We start from the raw sequence: 9,053 nt of genomic DNA on the forward strand, positions 1-9,053 counted from the left end.
GTTTGGTTTAATTTATTAATATTTTTGTGTGAAAAAAAGTAAAATAAACTTGTAAAAAAAAAAAAAAAAACGTGATTTTTTGTTGTTGAAACAACTTCATAAAATCATGTTTATATCTATATCTATATATATATATATATATTATTTTGTTATTGCTTTAATCGTTAGATGTACAAGACGTATTTTAAACATGTTTTTTATTTTATTTAAAAAATATATCATTTTTGTCAGTATGCTCAACACTCCTCACCCATAAGGGTGGAAAGAATCGAAGTCGTGTACTATATAAGCCTAGCGTTCTGATACCAAGTTAACCAAATAACAACCAATCAATCTTGGAGAGGGGGAGAACTATGAATATAAGAGAGTCATGGGGCTTAATTGGGGTTGCACACCCGAGAGTGGAGGCAAATATACATTCAACAGAAAATATAGATTTGAATGAGTGACTTTTTGCTCACAGTCTCTTCAGTGGGTGCCATGTCAAACATAGAAGCGTATTTTTGTAAATTAGGGATGCCATTCAATACCAATCTGTTCATGTGATCGGTGGATACCGGATTTATGTGAGCTTTGTGAGTAATTTTTTGCTTCCGATTTTGCATCACCACTTAGGATAAATTAGGTAGACTAGATTGAAATGATTGATTGTCTTTCCATATCGGTGGATCTTTTGAATCTATACATAAACCTACTGGGATAATGTATTTATCATCTAAGAATTACCGATAAAATTATTTCTTCAACAAGATTTACCGCACCTTAATTTTTTTTGTCCATGTCTTGATTTGTACATTTAATAAGTTCACAATGGTCATGCAAAATAATTAGCGACACGGAGTTTAGGACTTACATTGTTTGGACCTTAGTTCACAAATATCGCACGCTCCCATGACTGTTTAGCACAACTTTTGGTGGGCCTAATTACCAAGAACAATTCGATTTCTGTATTTTAGATATTAGAACTAATCATGTTGCTTATAAAGCCCATGATCCATGAATGTTTTACCTTATGTTTACAGAAAATTGCCTAAAAATTAGATTTGTCGATCATTTCTAACCTTTGAATTCAATATTTTAGGCTTTACGACGAGGCCAAACAGTTTTGTTGGACATTTCAGAATTTATACTATAATGGGCTTTATGAACAGATCACAACTTTTTGATGATTTATACTCATTTTATTCAACAATTTATACCATAACGAGCCTTACAAATTAAATGGGTCAGTTGGTTGGCTCCAAGCCTAGGATAAAGTAAAGAATATGATGACTAGAGCTTATTAACCGGTCTTATTTTTGGTGGGTAGATCCGTCAAAAAAAGGGCCAACTATTAATTTGAAGCCCATTATGATAAAAAAAAAATGGTCAAATCCAACAGCTATAATTTTTGAATGAGATTGAGCTAAAACTAATTAGGAAGATCAAATTGTAGAAATATGATATTATTGTGAATTCTTGGATGAAGATTACATGAACCTTATTAGGGTATTTATGGAGATTACATTAACCAAGATATTGGAAACTAACATAATATAGATATATTAATTATCTATAATTCCTAATTTAGAATTGCTTAATAGATGTTATAAAATATTTTATTCTCAATCACCACCTCTATTTTCCTTTTATTATGCGATACATTGACAATGATACAATGTATCTCATGGATCGTAATATGATGCATCTCTTACACAAATATGCATGGGTTAGTGAACCTCACATGGAGGTTCTAAAATGATTTTAAATATCAGTTTCACTTCTTGTGCCTCGGTCCTGAAAGATGAGAAGATGGCTTGGATGAGTCATCTCACTATCTCAAATAATTTAGATTTCATCATTATTTTTTTTTTTCCTTCTCAAATCAATGAATAAAAAAAAAAAAAAATGCACATCTCGCAACTAGGTAGAAATTTGTACCAATCCTCATCTTACAAGTCAATTTTAATTTGTGAGGATGAGTTAGACCCATAGGTTTCTACATAATATTAGAGCGGATAACCACAGGGATGTGGGAGACACATGTACATGAGGGGGAGTGTGAGCCATAGTCCCACAATATAGAATGCAGCTACTGAAAACTTATCACCAAGCTACCCTCTAGCAAATAGTTTTTTGGAAAAAAATAAAGGAGGGACTTTCAAAAAGGGGAGTAGAATAGAAGGATAATGATCAACGGGAAATTAAGAGAAAGATAGTGTTGGATTTTGGAATGGTTGTTGGGTTGGGAAAGACGAACAAAAGGAAAATGGTCCTCTGAGAATGGGGAAGTGCATGAGAGAGAAGATGGGAGAGCACAGTGAGAGTAGATTGAAAATTAAATGCCTCCAACGTTTGTAGTGAGGGGTATTTATAAACTTCTTTTCTTGGGCAGGATTAGAGGCACCCCAATTATTATCAAGAGCGCCTCACACCATAGCCAATATTTTTTTAGACAAATATTTGGTGAGAATGATCTCTATGGTGAGAAGATGATCCTCACAAAAAATCAGCCCATTCCAAAACATTTAACCCCATAAAAAATGGTTCACATAAAAAAAAAATGGACGATTTACAATTTTTCAACTTATTTTAATGGGGTTAGAAATTCAGAATGGGATAATTTTTAATGAGAATGATGTGCTCACCACATAGACCATCCTCATAAAAAAAAATCAGCTCGATAAGGTGTGGGGGGCGCCCTTAGAAATAATTGTGGTGCCTATAGAGCTACCCTCTTTTCTTTTGTCTTCTTGGAAAGTGCCAATGTGGGAAAGTATGGAATCTTGTATTTTATCAAAATTTGGAATATATCCGATCTCTAACCGTAGCAGAGGACGTTACACAGAGAACTCCATAACTCCATCTCCTCCACAAACTCATCTCCCCCGAACTCAATCTAGGATGACAAACAAGGTAGATTCTCTCTCTCTCTCTCTCTCTCTCTCTCCTCCGAATCCCTATTTGTGACTGAAACATTTGAAATGCTCTTTGATACCTTGATTTAGAACTCATCTCCACCGAACTCAATCGATTCAGACTTTTTATGATTGAAAACACAGATTTATTGGCCCCTTTATTTAGGAATAAAAGATATCTGCTTTGGAATGTCTTCGAACTCAATCGATTAAGACTTTTTATGGTTGAAAACATAGATTTATCGTCCCTTCTATTGGTTTTATTTTATTTTATTTTGTTTTATAGTTTTCTTTTTTTAGGAATAAAAGATCTCTGCTTTGGAATGCTTGAGGTCTGTATTTCTTATTAATGATTATTTGTTTATACGTTAGGGTTAAGAATCTTATTTTTTTAAATTGGGGAATTGTTAGGATCATCATTTGATTGGTTAAATGACTCTTCAGAAATAAGAAATTGGGCTTCTAGTGCTAATTTTGCCTTATTCTCTTGGTTTTGATTGTGTTTTATAAATCTTACATGGGGCTCGTGATTGTGAAACATTTGAGAAAAGGGTACTATAACTCAATTTGGTATTTTAAATCTACTAACCAATGACAGTAAGAACTTTACTACCTTGATATTTATATTAAATTTATTTTCTTTGATATTTTTTTTTTTGGAATATAGGATATGGACGAGTTGTTGGAAGAGTTAACGTTTAAGATAAAAGAAAAAAAAAAGGAAATGATTGAGTTAGAAGGAAATCCACAAAATATTGGTGAAGATGATAATATGGGTGAAAATAATTTAGAACCGAAAAGGGAATGATGTTCAATTCAATAGATGAGGTTTACAATTTTTATAAAGCTTATGCTAGAACAACCGGATTTGGTATTAAATATAGGGCCACATTGAGTGATAAAGACACCAAAAAAGTGGCAAGATGCACGATATGTTACGTTAAGGAGGGTAAATATATTCTCCCAAATGATTGTACAAATTCAACATGAGTTTTATCGAGAATAAGATTTTCTTCGAAAATAGGATGCGAAGCTAAGGTTAATTCAAGACTACAAAAAGATGGTCGATGACGTTTAACAAAAGTTGATCTCAAACATAATCATATGGTTAGTAAAAAATAGTGGAAATTTTTTAAGTGTAATGAAAAGTTGGATGAACGGGTGAAAATTAACTTCAATTGAATGATACAGTTGGGATACCGATAAGCAAATCATTTCTTTCGTTTGCTATACGAGTGGGGGGCATAGAAAACTTATCATTTGTAGAAAAAGATGCTAAAAATTATGTTGATATTGCAAGGCGTCTGAGACTTGGTGACGGTGATGCTAAAGCAATTTGACATTATTTTATGCACATGCAACAATAGAAATCGACATGTGTTTTGGGCTGATGCAAGATCTCGAACATCTTATCGGTATTTTGGTTGGTGATGTCATTTCATTTGACACAACATATCTAACGAATAGATATGACATACCATTTGCATAATTTGTCGGATTCAATTAGCATGGACAATCAATTTTGTTGGGTTGTGGGTTACTTTCCAATGAATCAATGGAAAATTAGTCATGATTGTTTACCGCTTGGTTATCGTGCATGTCAGGTCGACCACCTATTGTAATAATTATTGATTAGTGCAAAACTATTCAAAGAGCTATGTCTGAGTGTTTCCCATGGCTCAACATCGTCTATGTTTATGACACATAATGAAGAACGTTCCAGAGAAATTGAATGCTTACAAAGAAATGCGAAATTATTATTTTTAAATTGAAAAAGGTAGTGTATGACTCACTAAAAATAGAAAATTTTGAGTTAGCATGGGGAGAATGATTAAAGACTCTGTACTTCCAGATAATGAATGACTTCAGTCCTTATACGAGATTCAACAAAAATGAGTATCAGTATTTTTGAAAGATAAATTTTGGGTAGAAATATCTACAACTCAACGCAGTGAAAGTATTGTAAATACCCTATTTTTGCCTAGGCTGAGTCTGAGAGCACTAAAAACCTTCCAAGAAAGGGTTTGACCCAAGAAAATTTTCAAGATGGTTCAAATGCCCTATTTTTCAAAAATTCAATGTTTGAGGACCAATTTTCAGCAAAATTGAGCTTGACCAAGGGTAACCCATGGTTAGAACAAATTTTAAACCTGACCAAGAGTCACCCACGACTAGGAAGAAATTTTGCTTGGTTCAAGGATGACCCACGGTTAGGTATTAAATTTGAACTAGCCAAGGGTCACTCATGGCCAATTCTGTTGGGCAGTTTTTCTAACCCTTGTGAACTCGAAATCTTGCCATTTTACCCTTTTATCATTGTTTTAATTACCTAAATAATTTTTCATTTTGTTTTTCTAGTAATTCATCCAAATCTTCTAATTAAGACTCTAGTCGTGATTGGTCCTCACTTAAGGTCTATTACCCTATTAACCTTGGTTTGTTGAGACCCATTAAAGATAAATCTGTCTTCTATCTTTTCTATATATTTTTCACAATTCAAATTTTTTTCATGGCATTCAATGTAATTTTACTAATTTTCAAAGCTTATGACTATTTTATCCTCCTAAGAGAATTCTCTAAAATTTGTGCTTAATAACCAACCTATCCCTAATTTGTTAGAGATTCTTTCAAGGGAAGTGACCAAAAACTTATCATTTAATTACATGTTATTTGGGTTATTTTCTTAACAATTAACTCAAGGTCTTAGAGCCATTCTAACCTTTATCAAGAATTCTCTAGAATTTTTGGATGTTTACCATCATACCCATTGATGATTAAGATTGGTGAGACCTAATTAGAAAATTAAGACCATCAAGGCCAAGGTTAGAAGGTGGAAATAATATTTTTTATGAAAGTTTTGTTAAGAATATTGGGAACCCTATGATTTGGGACAAGTTTATCCAAAATGATCTCTCAAAATCCTATAAATATAACCCTCATCCAAAGCAAAATTAGGAGGAGCTCAAGAAGCTAAAATTCTGTCCAAGTCTCTCCTCAAAGCTCTCTAACCTATCAAATTCTGTTAAAATCTATTATCAAATCTCCAAGATGCTCTAATCAAGAAGAAGACGAAGAAGAGACCAAGGTGGGGTGCTAGGATAAATTTTTAGATTTTTTTTTTCATGTAATTCCCCTTCTAATCTTCTTTTTTCTACTTACTCTCTTCTTTATCTTTTGTAAGTCTACTTCATATTTCTTTTGTTAATGTAGATTTTTATTTACTTTGGTGAGGCAAGGAGGTAAAGAGTAAAACCTTATAGAGGTAATCTCCTTCTATAAACCCTCTATAAGCTTCATAAGCATCATAATAGATTAGTTATTCATTTACTTTCTTGCAAGTTTCAATTTCTTAGGTTAGTTGTGTTTTACTTGTCTTGCAAGTTTAAATTCCTATAATAGAGTTTCTTTTCTAATGACTTAAGAACTAGAGAACAATCTCTCTTTTGAGATAATCTTATCTTTTTAAGTCCATTACATACATACACTACATGCACATACATTCACTTTTTTTATATTTAAAATAACTAAAAGTCAAAGGTGAGAATCTACTTAGATCTACATCTAACTCTTTAAGCTAACAAAAATATTATCAAAGATGACACATCTCGTGCATAAGTCAACAAAAAAAATGCTTCAAAGTTGAGCACATAATCTCTAAAAGAGCCTTGGGATCCAAGAAGGTGAAATTCATATGGATTCTCACCAAAATCCTAGGCTCACACAAAATTTCAACAAACACATTCTTTTGTTTTTAGCTTGTTTATTATTTTATTTTGTTCATTTTCTAAAATTAGACTATAGTTCTTTTTTCCTTTTAAGTTTCCTTATGATTTCTTCTATTTTTAAAATCCAAAAAGAGTTATAATCTTCGTCTATGGTCATATATTAGTGATCATCTTATGATGGATAGGACAAGGTGTTTAACACATTCTTTGTCCCTCAACCAAACCTCCTTACCTTAGATTTCTAGGTAGATCATTCCTCCTTATTTTTTGAATATGTGAGTCACTACAAGCCAAAAAATAAAATTAAAAAAAATCTTTTTATAGTATTCATTCACACTTTAATTGAATTGTGGCGACTTCTAAACCCGTTTAGATGAGCTCAAAACCTTTAAAAAGGTTTCGAAGCCCGTGTATCTACATGTATAAATGCATTTTTTAATGGATATGTAAACTCAAAGACTTCCTTTAAGTAATTTCTTAGTCTGTATGAAGTTGTATTAGAAATAAAGTATGAAAAAAAGCTATGGCTGATTTTCATTCATTTCACGAGGAATGCGCGAATTAGTCTCAACTATGCCTTTGGAGAAGCGATTACGTTCACTTTACATGAGCAGCATCTTTTCAAATTTTCAAGAAGAGGTAAAGAAGGTGGTGAATTGTCGACACACCTTTTTATTTCAAAATGGATCTTATCATTTTTATGAAGCAAAAGAAATGATGATCATTAAAGGGCTTCGTTAGACTATATGAAAAATTATGAAGTTTGTTTTCAATGCAGAAAATTTGGAAGTGCAATGTATATGTTGTTTATTTGAGTCTCGAGGTATTGTATGCAAATATGCAGTTTGTGTTCTTGAACTTCATGTTGTCACAGAGCTTCCATCCCAATACATCTTACAATGATGGAGAAAAGATTCAATAATTAGCTTTTGAGCATGAGAAAGAAACGACGTTGAGAGAGGGAGAGTGCGAAAAGGGGAAGGGTGTGGAGAAATTAAAGGATGGGCAAGTAAGAGAGTGAAATTTATTGAATCACTGTAACTTTTTTGTTGAGCCGATATTTTATTTATTTTAATCAAGCCACGTCATCATAAAATTAAAACAGTTGGATTTGAGAATATCTATGGTAGAAAATTTTAGTGAAGATATGAGTTCATTTTAGTAAGCCTACGGATCCCTACCATATACGTGTGTGTACATATCAACATGTATGTGGAGTTGAGATTTGCAGACTCATAAGTGTGAGCGATAGTCCCACATTGCCTAGGTATCATTAAGACCTTGGGCTATATATAAATATGGGGCAATTCTCACCTTACATGTCGGTTTTGTGAGGATGGGTAAGGCCCATGGGCTTCTACAATGAGAAAGTCTCCCAAGGACCTTATCTATATTTATTTGTAGGAAATGCAAAGTAGTCTGAAAAGAATGTAGAGGAAGATGAACTACACTATATATGGTCTATGGACACCAAAAATAGTGGGTTTTTTTTAGTCTTTCTTGTTTGATCTTTGCCCTTTGTCCTGCAATTCACTTACTGGGGTGTAAAAATTCTTATAGAGTAAGTTTGCAAAGAGAATTGCGTACCTTTGTTCTATTATGTTTATCTTTCTCAATTTCTATCCATGGTCCTCAAATTAAGTTTGTAGTGAGTCCTTAATTTAATTCAAAAATTAATGGGGGTAGTTACAGATTTAATCCTGATGATTGAGCAGTAAATTTGATATTTAATTCAACAATCATGGATCCGTGCTCAAGATTACTCCAATTTGTAATTGACTCTTTGTTGTTGTGACAACTGTTCAGGTTGTAAGTGATTATTCTAAAAAAGTGCAATAAATACACTTTGGAAAGTGGAAATTGAGGATATTTTGATAAATAAATAAATAAAATTTATAGGCATTTTTGGTACAAAATCCAATTTCCAAAGTGTATTAGAAACTGTTTCAATCGACATTGTAGGTAAAATTATCAATCATGCTAGTTTCAACATGCAGGTCCCTCTGAGGTAAGTGGGTATAAAACTACGTTACCTGATTAATATAAGAAATAACCCCACTTACGTTACGTTTCCGTCAATATAGAGACATCCGTATGTTCATTTTTTTTTTATCGATGTTAGAGATACTCCTCTGTAATCAAATCAGTGATGCTTCTTGTCATAGGTCTTCTTCTTTGAGAGTGGGGACCAACATAAATGGCCAAACCCCGACAGCTTGGCTCAATGGCAGTTTCAGACAGATAAGCAGTTAATATTTGTAGGTTGTGAGTTCAATACTCAGCATGAGCATTAATTCCTTAGGGGCCACTCGCGAGGAGCCACCCGCAAGGAGACACCCTTACTTACATGGTGCATGTGATGTGTTGGCGTTGCATGTGCCTTGGGACTAGTCATTGGACAAGATCATGGTTATGGATTGGGCAAAGTCCA

At 33.1% G+C, this 9,053-nt stretch overlaps 1 long non-coding RNA gene across 1 annotated transcript; it reads left to right on the top strand.

Moving 5' to 3' along the window:
- Window positions 1–2,783: 2,783 nt before the first annotated feature.
- Window positions 2,784–7,766, top strand: LOC147389325 (uncharacterized). Its single transcript, XR_015171019.1, has 2 exons — window positions 2,784–7,261; window positions 7,401–7,766. It is a non-coding gene; the product is annotated as an uncharacterized LOC147389325 (long non-coding RNA).
- The last annotated feature ends 1,287 nt before the right edge of the window (window positions 7,767–9,053 follow it).

The sequence above is a fragment of the Akebia trifoliata genome, chromosome 12 (genome assembly GCF_017979445.1).
Source record: "Akebia trifoliata isolate Shusen 1 chromosome 12, ASM1797944v1, whole genome shotgun sequence".
Lineage (NCBI taxonomy): Eukaryota > Viridiplantae > Streptophyta > Magnoliopsida > Ranunculales > Lardizabalaceae > Akebia > Akebia trifoliata.